This window comes from Eschrichtius robustus, chromosome 17 (assembly GCF_028021215.1).
Source record: "Eschrichtius robustus isolate mEscRob2 chromosome 17, mEscRob2.pri, whole genome shotgun sequence".
NCBI lineage: Eukaryota > Metazoa > Chordata > Mammalia > Artiodactyla > Eschrichtiidae > Eschrichtius > Eschrichtius robustus.
The window spans coordinates 257,846-283,249 of record NC_090840.1 but is presented as its reverse complement, the minus strand read 5'-3'; the positions used below and the strand labels follow the sequence as shown (position 1 = coordinate 283,249).

Here is a 25,404-nt window from a genome sequence, read left to right as displayed (position 1 = left end):
CCACCCCAGAGCGCCTGCTTCTGGTGCCACCCTCTCCTCACTTTGCCTGGACTCCGACAGTCACTTCTGCTGGATGTCCTCAGCCCCTGCTCCTCCCTGCAAAGTCCCCCGCCCAGCCCTCACCTTTGTTACTGTTTCTGTCCTTGCATCTGGACTGTGCTAGAGAAAAGTCACACAGTGAGACAATGTAGCAAAATTACCTCCTTTTATGTCTTGTCAGCTCCCTTTGCAAATCCCCCACAGGCTCTATTGGGCTTTACCGTTTCCATCAAGCTTCTCACCCCACAACCCCAAGCCCTTTCTCTTAGCAAAAGCACTGCACACAATCTCAGGGGGATGAAGCTTGGTTTGAAATGCCAACACTTACAAACTCCAGACCCAACCAATCCACCCATTCATTAAGCAAATATTACTTTTACGCCAATCGTGTTCCAAGCACTGTCATAGCTGATGGAGATACAAAGATCAGTAAAATACAGCATCTGTTCTCAGAAAGTACACCCCTCCTATCCCCCCTCCTCCTGACTTGGAAAAGAGACGGTACACTTGTCCAAGACTAAACCCCTCAATGCGGCTCTGTCTCCAACCTTCTCTCTTAACTCTGCCTCTTCTCTATCTTCAATCCCTTCCTATCCAGTTTTCTTGCCTCCGGGGGAAAAACGTCCACGGTTCTCCCAGTTAAAGGAAAGAAAAAAGCCTTTTTTTTTACTGTGATTTCTGCTAGGCACCATCCACTTCTTAGGTCTCTTCTTAGCCAAGCTCCTTGAAAGAATAATTGTTTGCCTCAACCTTCAATAGTACAGTTTCCCCCAAGGCATCCACTGAAACACCTCCAGTCACAATGACCCCTAACTAAAGGGGTACTTCCTTATTTCCTCTCTCTGTTGACCATTTTCTTTCCCGTGGCTGCTGGACGGCCATCGCCTGCTCTGGCACCTCTGAAGGTCCTTCATTCCTTCCTCTCCCTCCCCTCTCTGCACGTTTCCCCACAAGCCTCACTCCACATAACTGCCACACCCACGTGCCCCTCAGCTCCGGCCCGACCTGCTGATCTGCATCTCCAGTGTGGATACTTCATGTGCATTCGACTCTGACTGACAACTGACTAGACCACGTGGATTTCAAATGAACCTGTCAAAATGGAACGAGAAGTCTTCTCTGGCCTCAGTATTTCCTATCTTGCGTAACAGTCCCACCAACACGCCGATGTCCACGCAGAATGTGGGAATCGTCTTAGACCCCTTCCTCTTCCTCATCCAAACAACCCTGATGGGGTACTGCCAACTTTAAATACCAGCCCCAAGGCGTCCCACACAACAGCCTTCCCAATTGGTCTCCGCCCACCTCTCGCTCATCCCTCAAGCTGCTTTCAGAACTGCCCATTGGAAACACAGGCCTTCTCTCACTCCGTCACTGGCCCATGCTCCCTCCCATCAAAGGTCCTGGAGCTTTCTCTTGGGTATCACTCAGGTATTTAAGTTGCAGCAACTCTGTAACAACGAATTCCTCTCTTCCCCCTTGCAGTTCCCTCAGTTTTTGCCTTACACATTTTGATTTTTAGGAAGTGTTATGTCTTCTTGCAGAACTGATCTCTTTATAATTACGTGATGCTCCTCTTTATCTCTGATAATTTTCCTCAATTTGAAATCTGTTTTGTCTGAAATTAACATAGCTACTCAAAAGCGTTAGCTCTTTGTATCCATTTACTTTTTTGAAAATTGAGGTATAACTGACATATAACATTATGTTAGTTTCAGGTGTGTGACATGATTAGATATTTATATACACTGCAAAATCATCACCACAATCAGTCTAGTTAACATTGGTCACCATACATAGTTACAGAAATTTTTTTCTTGTGACAAGAACTTTATGATCTACTCTTGTAGCGATTTTCAAATGTGCAGAGTGTTAGTAACTGTAGCCACCATGCCGAACATTACACCTCCAGGACTCATTTACTTTATAACTGGAAGTCTGTACAATTTAACCCTCCCCATCCTTTTCTCCCATTCCCACCTCCTGCCTCTGGTAACCACCAATCTGTTCTATGAGCTTGTTTTGTTGTCGTTCTTTTTAAATTCCATATATAAGTGAAATCGTATGGTATTTATCTTGCTTTGTCTGACTTGATTTAGCACAGTGTCTGAAAGGTCCACCCGTGTATTCACAAATGGCAGGATTTCCTCTTTTTCTCATGGCTGAAGAGTATTCCATTTTGTGCGGCACACACACACACACACACACACACACACACACACACACACACACACGCTCCCACACAAACCCGTCTTCTTTATCCATTCATCCATTGATGGACACTTATGTTGCTTCCATGTCTTAGCTTTTGTAAATAATGCTGCAATGAACACTGGGGTGCACATACCTTTTCAAATTAATGTTTTTGTTTTCTTCAGAAGTACGATGGCTGGATCGCATGGTATTTCTATCTTTAGTTTTTTGAGGAGCCTCCATGCTGCTTCCATAGTGGCCGTACCAATTTACATTCCCACCAACAGTGCCATCCTTTTACTTTAAATCTGTCTTTATACTTAAAGTGGGCTTCTTATAGACAACATATACCTATATTTTATTTTTTTCCCACTCTGTCAGTCTCTGTCTTTTAACTGGTGAATTCAGACCATTGATTTGTTTTGTTTTGTTTTAGATTTTTTTTTTTTTAATGTGGACCTTCTTTTTTTTTAAAGTCTTTATTGAATTTGTTACAACATTGCTTCTGTTTTACATTTTGGTTTTTTGGCCGTGAGGCATGTGGGATCTTAGCTCCCCGACCAGAGATCAAACCCGCACCCCCGGCACATTGGAAGGCGAAGTCTTAACCACTGGACTGCCAGGGAAGTCCCAGACCATTGATGTTTAAAGTGACTACTGTACAGGATCAATATCTACCATAGTTGTTATGTTTTCTATTTGCTGCTCTTGTTCTTTGTTCCTATTATTGTCTATACTCTTTCTGCCTTCTGTGGTTTTAATTGGGTATTTCATTTTTCTCTTCTTTTAGCATATTAATTATACTTCCTTCTTAAACTTCAGTGGTTCCCCTGGAGTCTGCAATATACATTTCCAACTCATTCAATCTACTTTCAAATAACACGGTATTGGTTTATGGGTGGCGCACATACCCTATAACGAAGTGTTTCCAGTTCCACCCTCCTGTCCTTTATAGCATTGCTGTCATTCATTTCACTTACGTACAAGCGAAAATCACCGAATACGTGTTTTCTGTTATTGTTTTGAACAAACTGTTAATGGTTAGATGAATTAAGAATACGAAATATATTTTATTGAACCTTTATTCCTTCTCTAATGCTCTTACTTTCTTTATGTAGATCTTAGTATCTGACCTATATAATTTTCCTTCCTTCTGAAGAATTTCTTCTAACATTTCTGGCAAGGCAGCTCTAATGTAAACAAATTCCCTAAGATTTTGCTTCTCTGAGTTAGTGTTTATGTTTTTCTTATTTTTGAAGGATACTTTTGTTAGATGAGGATTTGAAATTGGTGTTTTTTCCTTTCAATACTTTAAACAATTCACTATACCCTCTTCCTGCTTGCATAATTTCTAAGGAGTCTGATGCAATTCTTCTCCTTACTTCTCTATAGATGAAGTATTGTTACCCCTTTGAACTCTTTCAAGATTTTTTTCTTTGATTTTCTGCATGTGAATATGATATGCCTAGGTATAGATTTTGTTTTTATTTATCTTGCTTGATGTTTTCTGAGCTTCCTGGATCCGTAGTTGGTTGCCTATCCTAATTTTGGAAAACTCTCAGTCATTACATTGGTTCAAATATTTCTTTCCTTTCTGTCTTTCTTCTCTGGTGTTCTCATCACCTGTACCTTAACACCTTTGGTCACTGTCCCACAGTTCTTGAATATTATATTCCCTTTGCATCATTCCTTTTTTCTCTTTGCATTTCAGTTTTGGAAGTTCTACTGACGTTTCTTCCAGCTCATGGATTGCTTCCTTGGCCACCTTCAGCTGGCTGATGAGCCCACCAAAGGCACGCTTCATTCTGTCACAGTGCTTCTGATCTCTAGCACCTCCTCTTGATTCTTTCTTAAGAGTTTCCATCTCTCGGCTTGCACTACCCCTCTGTTCCTGCATGCTGTCCACCTTCTCCTTTACAGCCCCCAGCATACTAAGCACAGCTGTTTGACATTCCTAGTCTGATTAATTCCAACATTTCTGCCACATCTATGTCTGGTCCTAATGCTTGCTCTGTTTTTCTTCAAACTATGATTTTTGCCTTTTAGAATGCCTTGCAATTTTTTGTTGAAAGCCAGACATGATGTCCTGGGTCAAAGGAACTCAGAAGTGCAGGCCTTCAGCGTGAGACTTTACGTTTACCTGATGAGGAGCTACACTATCTTTTTTGCTTGCTGTAGCTGTAGTCGTCGTAAGCAAAAACCTTCTCTGGTGTCGCTGTTTTTGTCTGCCTTGTTGTCTTTGCATTTCCCTAGAGGCTTCCTTTTCTTCTTTAAAAAATAAATGAATAAATAAATAAATATATATTCATTCATTCACTCATTCATTCATTCAATTATGGCTGTGTCGGGTTTTAGTTGTGGCAGGCGGGACCTTTCGTTGCAGCACGTGGGCTCCTGCTTGTGGTGTGTGGGCTTCCCTCTAGTTGCAGTGCACAGGCTCCAGAGCACACAGGCTCAGTAGTTGCGGCGTGTGGGCGCCACAGCGCGTGGGCTCTGTAGTTGCAGCACGTGGGCTCTCCAGTTGTGGCACGCGGGCTTTGTTGCCCCGTGGCATGTGTGATCTTAGTTCCCCGACCAGGGATCAAACCCGCGTCCCCTGCAGTGGAAGGCAGATTCTTAACCACTGGACCACCAGGGAGGTCCCGAGGCTGCTTCTTAAATGAGGTCTGAGATGTGTGGCTCTTTCAGTTTCATTCCTCTGACATTGTACAGGAGCCCTGAGGTAGTGGTGAGGTGTGGGGTTAGGGAAAATGCTCTAGAGCCTATGATTAGGGCTCAGCCTGTTCGTAAGCCTGAGCCTCTGGACTGGGACCTTCACCACGGCTTCTCAGCTTCCTGCCCCCCTCAGGTGAGACAGGAAGACTGGAGGAACCTGGAGCTGGGTATCTCCCTTCCCCGCCAGGTCTGCTGGGCTCCGATAAGACCCCAGCAGGCGAGGCTCTGGTTAAATCGTTTCCGGAGGGCAGGACTCGTTAAGAAGTACAGAGTGCCCCCGCGCCTTTCAAAATGGTTTCTGTCCCCCTCCACGCCAGGGGCCTGAGGGGACTTTTCTCTGATCTTCACTGTGAGCACCTGGCAGGACTCCGGGAGGTAACCTCACAAAACTGCACCCACGAAGGGGCCCTGGAGTCTTTAACTCGCAAGCACTGAGTCCCCACAGCAGTCTGTCTGTCTACTACAGTTACGGTTTTTCTACCCCAGCTCTGGTTCCAGTGGATGTTTTTGCTCCGGGGCTTCTGCGAGTCTCTACACCTTCCTCTCTGTCTCTCTAATTTTGGGGGCAGTGGTATATGCCCTACGACTTCAATTCTCTGTTGGATCTAAAAGAGTTGTTGATTTTGTTTCTTCAGCTTTTTTCTTGTTGTGAAAATGCGAGTGATGACTTCCAAGTTCCTTGTATGTCCGACCGGAAACGTAGTCAGAATTCCTGTTTTTGATTGCTTCACTTTGGCCTTTTAAACTCATCTTGTTATCCTTCCTGGGCATCCAGATGCACCATCCCTACAGCACTCCACGGTAGCTTTGGGAAATCTGTCAACCATTTCTTCATTTCTGCACATCTGGTTTAATGTACCATCTCCATAAAACAGCCAAGCAGGGAGCTGGGTTTTTTGCTTTTTGTCCACATGCTGCTGCTAGCTGACAGTTTGCTGCGTTTTAGGGTTTCTATCCAAAAGAAGACCATAGGCTCCTGGTGGCCAAAATCTGTGTCTCTGATGTTCTGATTTTCTCTTAGCACCTAGCAAAGTAGCAGAAAGGTAGCAGGGCTCTTTGCTCTTCGCTAATAAAAAACTCAAAATGTACTGATATTTATTCAATTAAACACTCAAATCTCTTCCATTTAGAGAAGAGGAAGTCTAAGGAAGAGGTTAATTTGGCTCTAGCCCGATGGGCCAGAGCGGAATTAAATAAAATCAGGGCGGCAAGAGATACAGAGGCCGCCATGTCACCCGGGCAGCATGGCGTCACCACGCCTGGGGCGTCATCTCCACACCCCTCATTTCCGCTCCATGTGGCGCCGCCTCAGTGAGGGAGCGGACTTGGAGCAGCAGCTGCACAGCCCATCCTCCCGTTCTGTCCTTTCCCCAAATTAGGGGGTTCTTAGTTTAACTCAGGGGAATGACTCTAAATACTTTATTCCTATGGGGACCCAGGGTGGCTGGTGCCATTGTGTCCTTCTGGATCCCCTCACATTTAATGAAGAAAAATCCTTTCTAATGCACACTCAGCCAAGTTTTGTCAAGTGTCATCCTGGGTTCTTTGGAGTTACAGTGAACGGACCGAATCATATTTTCTGTCACTCCAGGTAGAAGGGGTGAGCCCTGCAGATCTTACCCACGAATCCAGATCGTAGCCTGCTGACCTGGGGCCCCTCCAGGACAGCTCAGTGGGCAGAGTCGGGTTGGACCAACCAGCAGTACCATCGTCCTGCCTTGTGCCCTCTCCCTTATAGCTCTTTCTTTATACACGAAACTTTGAAAAGATGGAGAAATATAAAACCTTCTATTTTTTCACCTATATTTGTTACACAGTAGAAGTGCGTTATTCAGCTGCTAATGCTAACCCGAGAACCATAAAGAGAGAGACCAGTTTTTGTGTTCTGGGTTTTTTCAGGCTGTCTCCTATTCCAGTAAACGGAATATCAGGATTCTCCACAGAGTCATGTGATGACGAGGCAGCACACAGCTGCCCTCTGGCTCTGTATGTAAATGAACTCAGTCACCCTTTGGGTTTTCCCCTTTCCTTTCCCTGCTCTTTGCGGAGAACACAGAACCATAGGGAGTAACTGGCTGAAGTTTGCTCTGTACTTTAATAGCAGGCAGAAAGCCAAACTACAAACACAATGACTGGATTCAGTTTTACAAGCAAACACTGGAACTGAGTTCACTCTAGTCCGGGAAGAATGCCTGCGATCAGAACTAGCAGGAAATCCAATTCAAAACAGGGCGTGTCACCTTAATTCACAGTGTGGCCTTTACACCTCTAATGACAGCCTTTGGAAATAAAGTTTCCTTCTGTAAAAGGTCCATATAAAAGACTAAATTTTACTCACATGATACTAGAAATCCTGTGCAGAACATCTGAATTCCCACAGACAGCAGCCCTGGTAGGGGCTGGGAGCTCTCTCTTCCCCCTTTGGATAATGATTATCAAAGTCTTAGAAGGTAGTAATAATTACCTAATTCCGCCAACCTCCTTCCGACCTGTGACCCACCTCTGACATCATTATCAGCCCCCCTCTTGTTCTCTGCGTCACTTGAATAACTTAATACGGGACCTCAGATCCTGAGGGAAGGAAGACACCCACTTACTTTTGGCCCAGGCACCCCCTGAAATGTGCCAGGAGGTTTACATGCCTGTCTCTTGTGCCTCTGGCTGGCCAGGGATAGCCCTTGAGCAGGGACAAACCCAAGTGCTGAGTCTGTGGTTCCAGGAGGGGTCAGGAGAGGGCAGGACCTCAGCCTGCTGCCCAAGGCTGGGCCTTACCTACACGACATTGTTGACTACAGAAGCCAGGCGTGTGAAACAGTGGGCCAAGTGCCCCTCACAAACATTTTAACTTGAGTGCACAGGAGGGGGGGGTGTAGAAGGGATAACACGAAGTAAAGGCTTCCCTAACTTCACGGTGTAAGTGAGGAATAAGAAGGGGGCAATGTTTCTCATCCCCACAAGGACATTATTTTGCATGAATTCTTAATATTTTATATAATTCAGCCTCAGGTGAACAGTTGCCAGATTTACCAAATAAAATATAGGACGGCTAGTTAAATGTGAACTTCAGAGAAATGATGAGTAATTTTTTAGTGTGAATATGCCCTGTACTTTACCTGAAATTCACATTTACCTGGGTACCCTCCATTTTATTTGGTAACCCTACTCAGACGTCAATTCCAATGAAGTGATCCCAAAAATGACTTTCATTACTGGGATTCAGGATTGTGAATCAGACCAATACCAGCCCTCACTGTGCTGTCTCATGGGACAAGATGCCATCTCTTCACTCAACTACAAGAAAACAGAGAGCCCACAATTCTGGCAAAGGCTTCATAATAGTGTCAAAGAGTAAAACCGTAACCCCCAGGAAACTAGGTTATGGATGGTGCCCACACACCGCACTTCTGTCTTCCTGAGGAAGTCAGAGCTTCTTACTGAGTCGACTTACGGTGTTATTACAAGAAAAATTGAGAGGCATCTTTAAGCTACACAGCATGGCCTAATAAAGAGAGAACAGTGGCAAACCTGGGTGCAATGTGATTCACACCAGGGATCAAATGTAATCTGCAGCACCAACCAACATGTTCATGAGTTAGTGGAAGTCCAAGGACAACAGCCCCTGAACTGGCAACCCCAGCAGAGGCTGGCGGCTGAACCAAGGGGGTCGAAACAGCTCAAGTGTTAAAGCCACAGCTCCCAAGTCTCTGTGTTCACTAGGTCTTTCCCCCTAAGCCCAGTCTTCAAACCTCCATACTCCCAAGCCAGATTCTCAGGCCATACAACTGACATTTGTGGCCACAATCCTACCAAAGACCACCTGTGTGCAATGCCTCCATCTTACTGATCTGGTTAGGGTCAAATAAAATGAAACAGGTTTTCAATAAAATACCAGGAAGCTCATAAAATGGAATTTAGGTGAAAATACACCAGACTAGTACCAAGGTTCAAATTGTGAAAGAAAAAATTGCCTTATAACTTTAAAAGAGGGACTTCCCTGGTGGCGCAGTGGTTAAGAACCCCCCTGCGAATGCAGGGGACAGGGGTTTGAGCCCTGGTCCGGGAAGATCCCACATGCGGGGAGCAACTAAGCCCGTGCGCCACAACTACTGAGCCTGCGCTCTAGGGCCCGTGAGCCACAACTACAGAAGCCCGCGTGCCTAGAGCCCGTGCTCTGCAGCAAGAGAAACCACCGCAATGAGAAGCCCGCGCACTGCAACGAAGAGTAGCCCCCGCTCGCCACAACTAGGGAAAGCCCGTGCAGCAACGAAGACCCAACACAGCCATAAATAAATAAGTAAGTAAATAAATAAATTTTAAAAACCAAAAACAAAAAAACTTTAAAAGAGTCTATATTTTAAATCTTGCCTTTAAAACAATGTGGCAGAAACATCATTAGGTTACTGTAGATTTCACAAATAATATGTAATAAAGAGCTTTGTCAGAAACAGAACATTACTACCTGGAGGGAAGAAAACAAAAAACTATCCAAAAAACAAGGACATTCAGTAAATAAAACACTTTTTAGGATTAAAAAATAATAATATAAAGATGGATTTTTAAATCATGTTTTAAAAATTCAATAAATACTTTCTACTTTTGTCCTTTTTTAAAAAAAGAAAACAATAGAATACGGTGCACACAACACAGTGGTAATTTTGTGAGTTTTGACATGAACACATCTGTAGCCCAGCCAATCCTGCAAACAGTGGAGGGGAGACCGGTCAGCCTAAGGCCACTCTGGCAGCTGGGAAGAGCCCCCTCCCGAGCTCACAGGCCCTCGCATTTCCACGCTGCCTCTGACCAAGCCTTCAGCAGCTCTTCCTGCTGCTGACAACCAAATATGGAAAATACATGAGTTTTTAAATTATTATTTTCCTCACACATCTGGGGACAGAGACCATGCAAGTGAACACACGCAGGTCCATCCGACTGCTCACGCGTTACAGTGCCACGCGGGCCAGACAGTCAAAGCGTGTGCCTACCTAAGCGAGGAGCCGGCGGGAACAGCACGATCCTCTTAGGGCTAAAATTCTCCTCCTGCTCACACATTCCTAAGATCTAGGCGCATCCTTCATCAACACAAAATGCTACCCTATCTTGCCCATTAGATTTCTATCCACAAAAACTAACTGGAATGCTTCCACATACAAAATGGATCTCCCCTCTGTTAGAACAACATAAATGTCTGGGTATTTTTTCTGAACTCCTCCTCGCAGATTCTGTATTTCCTTCACTTACAACAATGTACGTTCCACAGCACCCAAGACAGAAATTTCTGGTTTTAATTATTTGCTCTTAAGGAGAAAGTAGTAAGGAAAGGAAGATAGTTATTACTATTTATTCATCAAAGCAACTTAATCAAATGTCTACAGTAGAACTGAATGAGGTCATCCTCAACGTGTCCCTGGAGCCGCCCCTCTACTGGACTCTACCCGCTCTGCCTCTGATCTGACACCCACTCTGCGGAGCCTCTCTGCCGGGAGATGACTTGGATCCAAGAGTCATTCTCAAAATGCTACCCATGCATTTTCCCCTAAAAAAGCAAAGCCTTGAAAAGGCCACGTCCACATTAATATGGAAATTGTACAGCATGTCAGGAAAAGGTAAAGCTGCAGCCACATCCCTAGAAAACTCTTTGAGCCTCATCCAGTTTGTTTACATTTTCTCAAGGTCATGAACATTTTCCCTTCTCATCAACAGACTACAAAAAGCTCAAGAAAACGTGACATCCTAGGCCCTCTGTGTGCTCAACACTAAAGCAAGCCTAAGACAAAGATGGGGCTCCTTTCTGAAGCCAGGTAACCAGAATTCCACTCTGGACTCCGACCTGCCCTGTCACACAGCTCTGCAAGCCTCACTAGCACCGGACATTTAGCAAATTATCTCATCTCCCTGACTTCAGTTTCCCCATCTGCAAATTTAAGATAGTAATGTCTCCCTGACACTTCTATTAGGGATTAAAGGAAATAACCCACATGAAGCATTACATATGATTAGCTTCTTTTCAAAGGAACAAGAATTTTCATGCCATCTGTTGCATGCTGTCTTGGGCTGCCACAGGTTAGACTGGGAGAGGTGGGAACCAGCACCAAGTACTGAGACTAAAAAATCAGGGAGCGGGCTTCCCTGGTGGCGCAGTGGTTGAGAATCTGCCTGCCAATGCAGGGGACACGGGTTCGAGCCCTGGTCTGGGAAGATCCCACATGCCGCGGAGCAACTAAGCCCGTGAGCCACGATTACTGAGCCTGCGCGTCTGGAGCCTGTGCTCCGCAACAAGAGAGGCCGCGACAGTGAGAGGCCCGCGCACCGCGATGAAGAGTGGCCCCCGCTCGCCGCAACTAGAGAAAGCCCTCACACAGAAACAAAGACCCAACACAGCCAAAACTAAAAAAAAAAAAAAAAATCACGGAGCAAAGATTCTCAAGATAAGTTCTAAAGTGAACAAACCACTCTTCAGCTTACTTGATATAAGCACAAAATTCAACAATTTAAGTTTTGTTTCATTCATATCAAACAAACACTTAGAATGTGTGCCAATTTCAAACGTATGGTTACCGGGGGGAATGCAGGGAGGGATAAATTGGGAGATTGGGATTGACACATACACACCATATATAGTAGTATATATAGCAGTGTATAGCACAGGGAACTCTTCTCAATACTCTGTAATGACCTAAATAAGGGTGGATATATGTATATGTATAACTGATTCACTTTGCTGTACAGCAAAAACTAACACAACATTGTAAATCAACTATACTCCAGTCAAAATTAAAAAAGAACGTGTGCCGGTTTGAGTACGAAGTAAAAAGGTGACCTGAACAGGGCCCTGCCCTCCTTGGGGCTTACACATGTTAAACTGATCATCAGCAAGCCAGCGGAACCTTAAAGACCTAGTTGATCAATGCAGTACTTTAAAAAAAAAAGAAAAAAAAAAGAAAAAGGTCTCCCTGTATGTTATAAGAAGCATATTGCTCTAAAATTCCTTTTTACAGTTTCTCAAGAAAACTGAGAAACAAAGAAAAGTGAGTGTCAAGCAACAGATCCTCCACAGTGAAGTCCATGCACGAGGCTATGTATCTGCAATAAAGTCAGGTTGTCCTTCAGTACTATCCCCCCTGCAGGGTGGGATGAATCCGTGCTGCTGAAAGTACAAGAGTCAAGTGCAATGGCAAGAGTAAAATTCAAAAATCTGCCAGATGTTGTGTTCATGGACTAGCTTGGTTGTTGTCTTTGAAACTGATTGTGTACCTTGTTTTTAAATTTTAAAACATTCTGTCCCCCAATCAAGCATATCTATTTATAAATTATTCACACACACAGAAGCAAGGCACTGATTTATGGCAAGGTTTTCAGACTCTCAACACAACACAACAAAACACAAGAGAACACAGAGCAAAGACGTTAAGTCCTAGGATACACAGGAATATAACGAGTGATAAGAGAAGCATTTAGTCAGCAGAGGAAAGCTATTCAGGAAGTGAAGCTGATAAAATTATTTGGAAAATATTAAAATTGATCTTTACCTCATATTACACACCAAAATACATTAAAGTGTTAAATATAAATGTATAAAGCATTAAATATAAATAATTAAACCATAAAATTACTGGAGAAATAAGTAAACATTTCATTGATTTCATGATTTTAGTATGTCCTCACTACACAGACCTTTTTTTCCCCAATTATTTAATGCCTACCTATAGCTTTAAATTAAAAGCTTGGTTTTTCTAAGAAAACTAGTCAGTGTAAGTGAACATAATCATTTTGGATACCTAATGAATTTGATACAAATGCAGCAAAAGAACATGTTGTCCAACAGTTACCTGATTGGAAAAGAACCTTTTCTATTTTTCTGAGCCCTGAGAGCAGTGGCCCCAGCCCTCAGTCATAGATGCAAATTACATCAAGAAACTGTGTTTGTGGGCTGGGGAGGCTGCAATTGGAGTAAAGAAGGTCTGATGAGGAGCTCTTCACCTTTGCTGCAGACTTTTAATTGTTTACTGGGGCTATTTCAGAATTTAAAAGTGGATCATGCGCTCAACATCACTAGTCATTAAGGAAATGCGAATCAAAACCAGGATGAAACACCACCTCACACCTGTTGGGATGGTTATTTAAAAACAAAGGAAAATACCAAATATTGGTGAAGATGTCAAGAAACTGGAACCCCTGTGCATTGCTGGTGGGAATGCAACATGGTACAGCTGCTGTGGAAAACTATGATAGTTCCTCAAAAACTTAAACATAGAATTACCATATGCTCTACCATTTTCACTCCTAGATGTATACTCAAAAGACTTGAAAGCAAGGACTGAAACACAGTTGTACATCAATGTTCACAGCAGCATTATTCACAATAATTGAACGGTGGAAGGAACTCCAATGTCCATCAACAGGTGAACGGATAAACAAAACGTGGTCCATCCATACAATGGCATATTATTCAACCTTAGAAAGGAATGAAATGTTGACATGCTACAACATGGATGAACTTTGAGTATATTATGCTAAGTGAGATAAGCCAGACACACAAGGACAAACAGTGTATGACTCCACTTATATGAGTTACCTAGAATAGGCAAATTTATAGAGACAGAAGGTATAACAGAGGTTCCTGGGAGCTGGGTGGGGGGAGGTGGTGACTGGGGAGACAGAATGTGGAATTATTGTTTAATGGGTACAGAGTTTCTGTTTGAGATGATGAAAAAGTTCCATATACTGGTGATGTCTGCACCACGTTATGAATGTACTTAATACCAGTGAACATACCTAAAAATATTAAAATGGTAAAATTTTATGTTATGTATATTTTACCACAGTTTTTTAAAAAAACATATCATGGATTATGTGTGTATATACATGAGAGTTTACAGAGTAAAAAATGTACTTTTGCCTTAAAGTAGAGCAACTTCATTTATTCCGTCAACAAACATTAAATTTCTACACCCTTATGAGATATGCATAGAAAAGTAGTTTACACAATTTAGTACGTAGACTTGCAGGGAGTAATTGGGAACAATGGACAAAAAGCATATTAAATGTGAAGTCCTATATATGTGATTGTTCCGGCCCTGGGCTTTGGAGATTCCCCGAGGACCCTGTGTGGATGGTGTGACAGGCCCTAGGTGCCCCTGCATCACTGCCAGCATCAGAGCTGATGGCTACCACCTGCTGGTGCTCACTCAGTTCTCACACACAACCACCAGCAGAGGTTGGCAAGGGTCTTCTCTGCTGCGTGATCAGAGAACACACACTTAGAAAGGTAGAGAACTATCTATACCTGCGTTTTGAAATATGAATTTCATTCTGTTCGTAATTCCTCATAAGCACCCCTCAAAACAGGTCAATGACTCCTTTTGCACTGTTTAGCAGAAGGTGACACTGGGTGGTGTTCAGGTGAGACAAGGAGAGCTACCCAGAACAACTGCTCAGTGGGGCTTACCTGCGGGCCGAGCCTGCGGGCCGCACGTGCCTCCCTGAAGGCAGGGGCTCTGCTCACAAGAAGAACACGTGTTCTTCCTTTTGTCAACCTTCAAAATCACAGGAAACAGTTTTAAAACATGTTCTATGATTCCATGATTACTTGGTAACAAACAGCCATTCAAACTCTTTAGCGATGTGTGAGAAAGGCAGACCTCAGACAGAAAGGGCAGGCATGTTGTTTTGTGAGCTGCATGTGTATATACAAAGGAAACGATCTGCAGTATATCACTTATGTTTATTAAATTTCCTTTTAAGCAGTCTTAGTGCCTGTCACACATACATTAGTATTTCCCTCATCTCCCTTATCAGATTGTTTTCTTCGCATTGCCTACTCAAATTACTTTCAACCATCAACTCTGACATCCTCAGAATCACATCAAAAGAAACCAACCCCACAGAATTTGGCACAGATCTGAGTATCCCCCTTCCCTGTGCCTCACTATACCTGCAGAATTCTACCATAACAGCCATAAAGGAATGCTGCACACAATCATGAACACGTGTTCCCTGCTCTGGGCCTGCAGCACCCCACTTCCCTCAAAGGGGGAACAAGGAGCACATTTTCCACAGCACCCAGTACTCAGCACCCAGCACCCAGCAGAACCAGCCTGGCACAGAGCAGTTATTCAGCAAGTGTCTGTGGAATTGATGGATGAATATTAACTTTATAAGATTAGATTTGTGTTTAGAAGTGAATTTTTGTCATAGAAAGCCCCTCTCCCCCAAATCTAGCAGACATCTCCATACCAAACGAATGAAAAATAAATCTCAGCCAGTAACTTCAGATTTAGACAATTAAACAAAAGTAAAACCACCAGGACAGAGCCAGGCACATTAAATGCAAGAAATCCTAGTTATTCTCTTAACTCCTGACAGCTAATATTTAAAGTTTTAAAGAAACTGTTACCATTAGATTCAGGAACTCCTGATCATAGACATAAAGGACACAATACCACAGACCTTTTTCTGGACCAATCCCCCGAATGCAGGCACCACCATCACTAACATTTTATAGAGCCCACAGCCAGTCACCATCCCAGCCTGAGGGCATGGGGTTCACGTGTGGGGCAAGACCCGGAGAGCACGGTGGTAGGTAACTATAACAAAAACAACCTGTTTTCCAAACTCTAATAACAGACTGTAGAAAAACACATTTAGACACACACCTAACCCTAGAAATTTTAGTCATTTTAAAGCTATTAGCAAGGATCTTACCCCAACCAACAGCCTCTCCTCCACCCCCACTGCTACATCTAAAAATAAAGTAGCACATGAACACAGGCATATTTTGCTTGCTTCAACCAGGAGCTCAGAAAACTCCCTCAAGCCTTACTGCAGCAGGATCAGTCCATTGTACACTATGAGTCAGCACTTCTCCACATTTCTGGAAATTCCTCACCAGCAACATGACCGACACAGGAAGCCAACTTTCCATTTCAATGTATAACAGGAAGTATTCAAACACATTTCACCTAAACTGGAGAACTGTTTTAATGTAACTGCTGTTACATCAAAATAAGTGAGAATCTACTGAAAGGCATTGTTAAAAAAAAAAAAAGAATGAAGTATTTTATTTTAAAACACATAGACAAATCGTGATTTGCTAATCCAGTACAACCAATGTGAACACCGGCACTTTAGCACCTAGAAGACAGGAAAACACAAATGACGTTGAAAGCTGAACTCAGTCACTGCGCGGGGTTCTGCGGCACACACCACGGCAGAGCGGCACGACTTTGGAAAACCTGTGTGTGTTATATTAAGGGGCTGCTAAGTTTTGTTTTGAATATCTGACTTGGCCCGTAACATAATATACAGAAGTAACAGTGGAAGTGTAAATATTTTTGGGAAAAAAACTTCTGTGGCAGATATTTTAATAGAATATCTCTCTCCCCTAATTAGTGGATCGAAATTATTTGATTAGCACAAAATACATTAACAGGTTACAGAGGTTTTATGTTTCAGAAGTGATTTTTTAGATTAACAGACTTTAAAACAGCCTGTCCATTAACCACAGCGCCTGTGTCTCTGTGTGCCATTTTCCCCCTTTACAGTCAGAAAGCTGCTTTCGCAGTTAAAAATGTCAGCTACAAGAAGTTGTTTTTCCACAATTCTTAAAGAGAGTTTCAAAACTTAAGTTCAATAAAAAGCCAAATACCTCAGCTATTACAGTCATTAATAAAATGCATTTAACGTTCGTGCAGCATCAGAATGTAAGACATCTGCTTCTAATTTCAGTTTTGGCTCAGAATAAAAGTGCCTCCCCCACAACAGTCTGATTATAAACTGTTCTTTTCCTCCTCTCTCTTTTTCTTCTTTGGAAGCTGTTGTCCTTCATTCTTGCTGGAAGCCACCTGACCACTGCCAGGAAGAGGAATGCAAAACATTCCCAGGACCGGCTGTGACGTCAGCCCCACATTCCACCTCTCTGCGGTCAGGGCTGTCGGGAAACTCCAGCCTCCAGCAAAACCCCTCAAATGAGATTAACAGCTGAGGCCTGCACTAAATCACACTAAGAACTCCATGTTACGCTTTAAAGATGGATTGGGGGGTACTGAGCTGGCTTTATGAAGTATATTTACCACTGATATTCAAAATTTTTGTTTGTTTCTTGGGAGAAAAAAAACAAGGAAGAAGTGACTTAACAACGATGATCAGCAGACCGATCACCTTGGGCATCAGCGTGCAGATGGGGTGAGACGGGCAACAAAACAGTCTGGGCTTCAACCCGCAGAGCCTGCTCAATTAAACAACCCCGCAACCTGTCTCCAAACCCTCTCACAGGAAAAAGAGATGAAAGGCCCATTCAAGGATGCTTTAGAAATTAGTAGATGCATTTTCTCTAGAGAGAGTTATTGTATACAGATAGAAACTGAAAGGTGTAAATATTACAGAGAAAAAACAAACATACACATAATCTTCTTACAATTTTCATTTGTAACTTCCTAGATTTTTGTCAAGTGTATTTGTTAACATATTTGCAAATATATTAATCATACATGCTGTTATTAGGAGCAATCAGCATCTACCATGACTGTAAACTGTAGTTCCTGGATAGAGGCACATGTGTGCGCCTGTGTGCCATATTGTATGTGTGAACTTAACCCACCTCCCATTAAGGTGCGTGTTGGAAAGAAAGAGCACAAGGTAAGAAGCAAAGGGATGTAAGTTCTAGTCCTAGTTCTGCCTCCAGAAAAGTTAATTACCTTTTCTGAATCTGTTTCCTCATCTATAAGACTCTAGTCCTACTTATAGCACGAAGGTTATCTGAAGAGGAAATAAGAAAACAGACAAGAAAGTACTCTGGGAAGTTACTTGATTAGCTTCTGTCTATTAGGTGTTGTAATATGTCACTAATAAACGCATCCCAAGGATGAAACTGGGAATTCATTACAGTTGCCCAAGTGTCCGTCTGTAAGGGGAACTCTCCCGTAAAAGCCCTAAATCAAAGTAACTCAAACTTCCTGCCTTCTGGCATGGTATAACAATAGCCCAGAAAAGAAATCAGAATATCTAGTTGCCAGTAATGTCTCAGAGGTAGAAATATGAAGGAGGGAGAGGGAGATCTGTCATGTGTCCTACTCACCCACCTCTTAACTCTAGCCCTCAGGGAGCCATGGGGAAGAAGGTCAGTATTGCAGAGGCTGCCCTTGAAATAGGCTCCCTGATTTCAATGAGGTAAGGAAAAGCTGAGGCAGCGGAGCTAAGTATCCAGAGGCAGAGCACACATAAGAACCCAAAGGACCCAAGTTATGATTTGAGCTATAGGGATATTTGGTGGAAGACAGTTAATGAGAGATATCTAGGACCAGAAGAGCTGAGAATCCTAAGAAACTCCCATCTGAGCTGTAGGGTAAGTGACAGAGGTCCTGTCTGATCAAGCATGACAATGTCCAGGGCCTCTCTTCTGCGTCCCAGCCTGAGTCAGGAGCCGTCCTCCTAGAGCCCCTAACTCAAAGAGTGGCTGGGTCCTTTAGGAAAGAACCCTTCATTGATACCATAATCATGTCATTTAACTCTTCTTACTACTCTTTCCCAAAGTATAACTTTTGGGACAACTGTGCATTGTAGAAAGGGAAATCTAGACCTTTCAGGATTTACTGGACACTGCCCCTGATCTAATGTTGATCCTTGAGGACTTAATACCTCTGTGCTCTACCGGTTAAATTGAAGGTTTTATGAGCGACAAACACAAATGGAGTTTTTCTTATGATTATCTGCCCAGAGTCTGAGTTTGCAGATGAAACATATACTCAGAAATGGGCAGAACTTCCACCTTTGCACCTTGATTCATGTAATGAGAACTGCTGTGATCAGAGGAGCTGGAAAGAAATCCAAAACTCTTCCCTGCGAAATAAAAATGAAAGAAATACTGCATCTTCTGAGGAATCACAAAGATTAATACCACCCCTGGGGGCTTGAAAGGTACAGGCTGGTGATTCCTATCACACCTCCTGTCGTGGGCATCGGGCCTCTGCGCAAGACAGACAAGCTCTGAGAACGACAGCGGATTATCGCAAGCTTAATCAGGGAGCAATTCCCACTGCTGCTGCAGATCCGGTTGTGGATTCTATCAGTACTGGAGCAAATCAACCCGTTCCCTGACCTGATTTCCAGCTACCGATTTGAGAGGTAAATGTGAATGGGCACGTGTGTCTTCCTATTCCAACCAGCAGAGAACACACAAAGCTACTTGCTTTCACCTGGCAGGCAGCAGGGTACTTCCACCTGTTGTCCTAGTGCTATGTCAACCCTGGTGCTGCACCATAACTCAGTCTGCAGGAACATTTTCATCTCACTGCCCCACAGGACAAGATGGCATCATACCGATAGGATCTGTTAGCAGGAAATAAAAGGTACCCTAGGGCATGCTGGTAATACAAGTGTGTACCAGAGGATAGAAGAGAAACACTAGAAAAATTCAGGAGTTGCTCCCTGAGTAAAATTTCCAGTGGTGCTAGGATCTGGGGCATTTTAAGGTATTTCCTCCAAAGTGGAAAAAGGTTGCACTTTTCATCTCCTACCACCAAAAAAGGGGCACAAATCTTAGTATCGCTCATTGGATTCTGGAAGCAACACATGCTTACTTTACCTGCTCCTGCCGTACCTGCCATCCTTCCCTCAACCCGCACTTATGGCCTCATGGGAAAGTCTGCATGACAAGTAATCTGAAGTGGAAAAATGTCAAGCCTAGCTTTCAGAGGGGCTGATATGACATGGGGTAGCAGCTGGAAATATGTGTGTTATAGCTTTGCAGCTCCCCTCAGAAAAGGCCTGACAGATGAGCAGAGCTTCATGTGCATCTTGGGTCCAATGTGCCCAGAGATGGCATGAGGTATGGCTCACACTGACCTGTGGGTGGCCATGACTGCTTAGCTGGGTAGTTGGGACTAGTCCTCGAGGGCACATCTCAACGTCCATTTGACCCAGTAGCAAAGACAGGTAACAGTGTAAGCCAAACTGCTTGATGAAGAACCAAAGATTAGACGGATGATCACGAAGGGGAAAGGGAGATGATGGAAGAGCTGACAAAGAGACCGTCGGGGGACTTCCCTGCTGGCGCAGTGGTTGAGAATGCGCCTGCCAATGCAGGGGACACGGGTTCGAGCCCTGGTCTGGGAAGGTCCCACATGTTGCGGAGCAACTAAGCCCATGCGCCACAACTACTGAGCCTGCACTCTAGAGCCCGTGAGCCACAACTACTGAGCCCACGAGCCACAACTACTGGCCCACGCGCCGCAACTACTGAAGCCCACGCACTCTAGGGCCCACGTGTCGTAATTACTGAAGCCCACGCCCACCTAGAGCCTGTGCTCCGTAACAAGAGAAGCCACCGCAATGAGAAGCCCGTGCACCGCAAAAGAGAGTAGCCTCCACTCGCCACAACTAGAGAAAGCCCGCGCACAGCAATGAAGACCCAACACAGTCAAAGATAATTTTAAAAAAATAAAATTAAATTAAAATTAAAATAAAAGAGATTTGTACATTTTATTAAAAAAAAAAAGAGCGAGAGAGAGACGGTCAGGGGACAAAGAATGACAGAGAATATCTGTGTCCCAGCTGAATGCTTCCTGGAAAAGAGGAGACTCTCAAAAACCGGGAGAACATGATAAATCACCTATAAATACTTGTCTGGGGACTTCCCCGGCGGTCTAGTGGTTAAGACTTCGCTTTCCAAGGCAGGAGGTGCGGTTCGATCCTGGTCGGGGAGCTGAGATCCCACATGCCTTGCAGCCAAAAAAACCGAAACATAAAACAGAAGCAATATTGTAACAAATTCAATAAAGACTTAAAAAAAAAATACTTGTCTGATTCTTTACAGAGCCAGATCCAGAGCTTGTCTGGTGGGTCACAAGCAGGATCGCGGTGGCAAAGGCTACAACACCACTACTGACCTGTCAGAGTGCAGCTTGCCAGGTCCAGCAACAACCCTGAGGGATCACCTGCCACAGGGCAGCAGGGTGATTACACGGAACCCTTTCTGTCAGGAAAGAGTAACAACAATGCATTCACTCAGCACTGGTTTTGCCCTCCTCGTCTGCAATGCTGTGTGCCAGCACCTCTGCAGTATATTCAACACACCAGGTACCAGACTTTGGCTGCCAGGGCAAATGGACCATGGAGTGCGTCATAACCACTGTGGAAGTGAGAACTCTTAATACCTATGCATACTTCTTTCCTCAGGGTGTCATTATATATTTATGCATGTTAAATCATATTCCTTCTGCCTTTCCTGTATTTTAAATAGGGTGTGTTGGTGATATTAGCCTATCAGCCATGCAATTCACTCCAAGTTACAGAATTATAGATTCCACTGCGCTTCCACTGCAGGGGGCACGGGTTCGATCCCTGGTTGGGGAAGTAAGACCCCGCATGCTGCACAGTGTGGCCAAAAAAAAAAGGAATTCACCAAGAGTTCTGGGTTCAGAGAGAATAAATGCTAATATTCTCAGCTGGGAAACCTGGGCCATAATTCTAGTTTTGTCACTAGACCTTCTTTTTCACTTAGGTCATGGCAGGTCCGTGCTTTTGAAACAGTGTTATATAATGTTCTCTGTTTTCTGAATTCTCCACTATTAGTGCAAATGGTTTAATTCCTTTTTCCAAAAAATGTTTTAATTTTTCATTGAACCAGCTACATTTTCTCAGTCTCCTGGGTAAGCACCAGACACAGTTGGCTAAAGTTGGGGCAATGCCTACCATCATAGAACACTGTATGTTTTCTTGGCTAATTAGTGCTATTTTCTTACCAAGCTCTGTCAAATCAGCCATTGACAGGCTGGAAAGAACTGGTGATAAAAGCCACATAAATACACCTCTGGGGTAACATGTATATTTCTTCTAGTCGCAGGGGCGGGGAAGCCAACAGTGGCTTGTTTGCTCTCCACGTACGTTCAGACGGCCGGCAAGGAAGCTGAAGTGGTTCTAGAGCCTCCACAGGCTTTGGAGTCGCCTCACCAGGCGTGAGAACAGGCCCAGGGTGGCACAGTGTTTCACAGGCAATCCTAAAACTATAAGACATTTTCTCAGTCAGCTCTAAAGTAAACATATACCTTATCGTAAGGATGATATAAATCCATTTTCCAGAAATATAATAGTCACAAACTTTTTAAGAGCTCCCGCCCTTAGTTACATATCAATGTTGTGGGTCAACGAATACCTGCATCAGACAAACGATGTGTTATGTGCTCTTCAAATCTCCTGTGTTTAGTCTTATGAAAATGAGTTTCTATCAGACAACAAGCATTTATTGATTATCTCCTGGATAGATAGCTTCAAGGTGCTCACTGCTCCACATAAATGCTTTTTTGGTTGTTTGTCTTATAAAATAGCTGGAATTTCTGATACTGGAAGTTACTAAAGGAAAATGGAAGTCTTCTCTTCTAAATGATAACTAAAAATCTACTAGTGGTCAATACAAGTGTTTTCTTTAATACACTAAGTGAGGTTCACGCTTAGAAATTATTTATTCTGGAATCTATCAAAATGCTAAATAAAGAGACACTGAATTTGGGACTTGAATGAACCAGCTCGGTAAGGGCACGGCAATTATACAAGTACAGCTACAAAAGATATTCTTCTCGGGACTTCCCTGGTGGTCCGGTGGTTAAGAATCTGTCTTGCAATGCAGGGGACGCCGGTTCGAGGTCGGGGAACTAAGATCCCACGTGCCGCGGGGGCAACTAAGCCCGCGTGTCACAACTGGAGAGCCCACACACCACAGCGAAAGATGCCACGTGCTGCAAACTGAGACCTGACGCAGCCAAAATAAATAAATAAACAAATATTTTTTTTAAAAGATGCTTCTCATTATGTCCCTCTCACAGCAAAGATAATGGAGTAGGTCACACGCTATAAGCGCTCACGACACAGGTGAAATCGGTGAGGCAGATGCGCCTCCACTGGTCGACATAACACTTTCTACCTTAGGCAGCAGAGGAAGAGCCCAGAACACAGCACAGAATGTTTAGGATGCACCTCCAGTGATAGTCAAGGAATCTGGTCTTATTATATTAGTCAGAACATGGGGAATTTTCCTAGACACTATGCGGAAAGGTTTATAAACACTGGAAGTATTTATTGCAACCCATAGCTGAAGCACTGTTTTGAATTACTGCTGGTTTTTAAAAAAAAGCTAGCTTTCAATAATGTTCTGGTTTGCCTTTATAAATTACAATTTGAATATTACAATGTGTTAATCATAGATGAGTGCATTTAATCCAGGTTGCTTTGATAAAGAAACTGCTGACCCCAACTATTCAAGATGGAACGCATGACAATGACTACGCTTGTTCCTCACTAGTGGAATGATACAGAAGAGCTGTTAGATCAGCCGGCCAACAATACGCCTCCCTTTGGCCTGTAACTGTCAGAGAGAGAGAGCAATCCTTCCTCAAGCCTTGATGAGTAAACACATAACATCTGTCCTTATTCTTTCAACCTTGAAAGTCACCGTTAATTCTTGACATTACAGTCAGTTCAGAAAAGAAAACAGTACCCACCTTGCTTACTCACTCTCCTTTGGGTACCTCTAGATCACTGTGCTGTACAAATGTGTGCCTTCTTTCAGCAAGGAAGTGCTGTATGTAATTACCACCATTCGCTTTGTTAAGTTAACGTTAACGAACAGGCTCTTCAAATGAAGACTATGCCTTATGCAGTTTCTTTACTAGCCTGGCTCATTGCAGCACTGTTTACAATAGCTAGGACATAGAATGATGCCTGAACAACAGGTGTCTGTTGACCAGACTGACTGTAAGAAAGGTACTCCAATGCCCCATGAAACACTGTATTTACATAGTGTCTATTTACACTAAAGCCTTTACACTTGCAGAACTGATGATCCTAGTAAGCCTTACCAAAAGATTAAGCCATTAAAATCTCTAATTATGCTAAATGAAAAAATTATAAAAAGCTTTCACAACAGAATATGTATTCTTTACAAGTGTACACAGACATTCTCCAGGACAAACCATGCGGTCAGTAAACTTAAAAAGATCAAAATCATACAAACTAACTTCTTTGACCACAATGAAATAAAATTAGAAATCAACAGTACAAAGACATGTTTAATTTCCACTTATGTGTGAATTTTCCACAACACAATCCTAAATAACCAACAGTTCAATGAAGAAATCACAAGGGAAATTTGAAAATATTTTGAAAGGTACGAAATGGAAAGCACAACATAGCAAAACTTATGAAATGTAAATAAAGCAGTGTTCAGAGGAATATTTATACTTGTGAATAACTATATTAAAAAGAATACAAATCAACCCCACCTTCCACATTAAAAAAACAAAAATAAAAGCAAACTAGACCCAAAACAATCAGAAGGAAGAAAATGACAAGGATTAGGCAGAAATAAGTGAAATAGGGAATGGAAAAACAATAAACTAAATTGACAAAACCCAAAGATGGTTCCTTGGAAAGACTGACCAAATTGACAAACCATTAGCTAGACTGACCATGAAAACATGAGAGAAGACTCAAATGGCAAAAATCAGGAATGAAACAGGGAAATCACTACCAACTTTACAGAAAGCAAAGGGATTATACAGAATACATTAAGGGAATAGTATGAACAATTATAACAATAAACTAGACAAATGAAATAATATGAACAAATTCCCAGAAAGACACAAACTACCAAAACTTACAGGTAGAAACAGAAAATCTGAATAGCTATAACAAATAAGGAGATTGAGTCAGTAATTTTAAAACTTCCTACAAACAAAAGCCCAGGCCCAGATGGATTCACTGGTAAATTCTACCAAATGTTTAAAGAGGAATTAATACCAACCCTTTACAAACGCTGCCAGAAAGTAAATGATTAGGGAATACTTTACAACTGAATCTATAAGGCCAGTAGATGCCTGCCACCTAAATGTGACCCTACAGAAATCTAGACTCGTCATTCGTCAGAGCAAAAAGCACCTCCCTAAAGGTGAGAAAACCTAATCCACTATTTTGCTTCAAAATTTCATCTTTCCTTGAATGAACTAAGATTAGAAATTTAAAATCTACTTGCCACATTTACTCTCCTGTAAAATAGTTAAATTTATATACTTACGCCATAGAATTCGTGAATAAATGAAATGCCTTAAAGGAACTTAGAATTACTGCCCAGCATATAGTAATTTCTGAAATATTACCTTAGTTCTTAATAGCCATCACTTTATAATTTTGTTTAGCATGAGGCTTTCCAGACTACGACTTCTATATTTTCACCTTCTGATTTGTTCTATGTCAAATTTGTTTGCCATTTTGGATTCAAATGTTGTGAAACTACATACTTATATTTACACAAGTTATGTGAGAAGTGAATTTGATCATCAGTTGGCACTCCATATTTATTAAAACTTCTTTTTTTCAGTTCACATTTATTCCAGGTAAAAAGAAATCATTAGGATTTCCATAGATTTTCCTCAACCTGTATCTGAATGATGGCATAATTTATCCCAAATGTTT

General features: G+C 42.8%; 1 protein-coding gene across 8 annotated transcripts in view; it reads right to left on the bottom strand.

Annotated features, from left to right (window-relative positions):
* The window catches only part of SPIDR (scaffold protein involved in DNA repair), a 377,600-nt gene that overhangs the window by 160,285 nt on the left and 191,911 nt on the right, over positions 1 to 25,404 (bottom strand). Inside the window, exon 1 of one of the 8 annotated variants that reach the window (XM_068525973.1) lies at positions 14,393 to 14,471. The exons of the other annotated variants lie outside the window; for them this stretch is intronic. The gene's annotated coding sequence lies outside the window, so the exon portion shown is untranslated. Of the gene's footprint in view, positions 1 to 14,392; positions 14,472 to 25,404 lie in introns of those variants that run through there. 8 annotated transcript variants of the gene reach the window in all.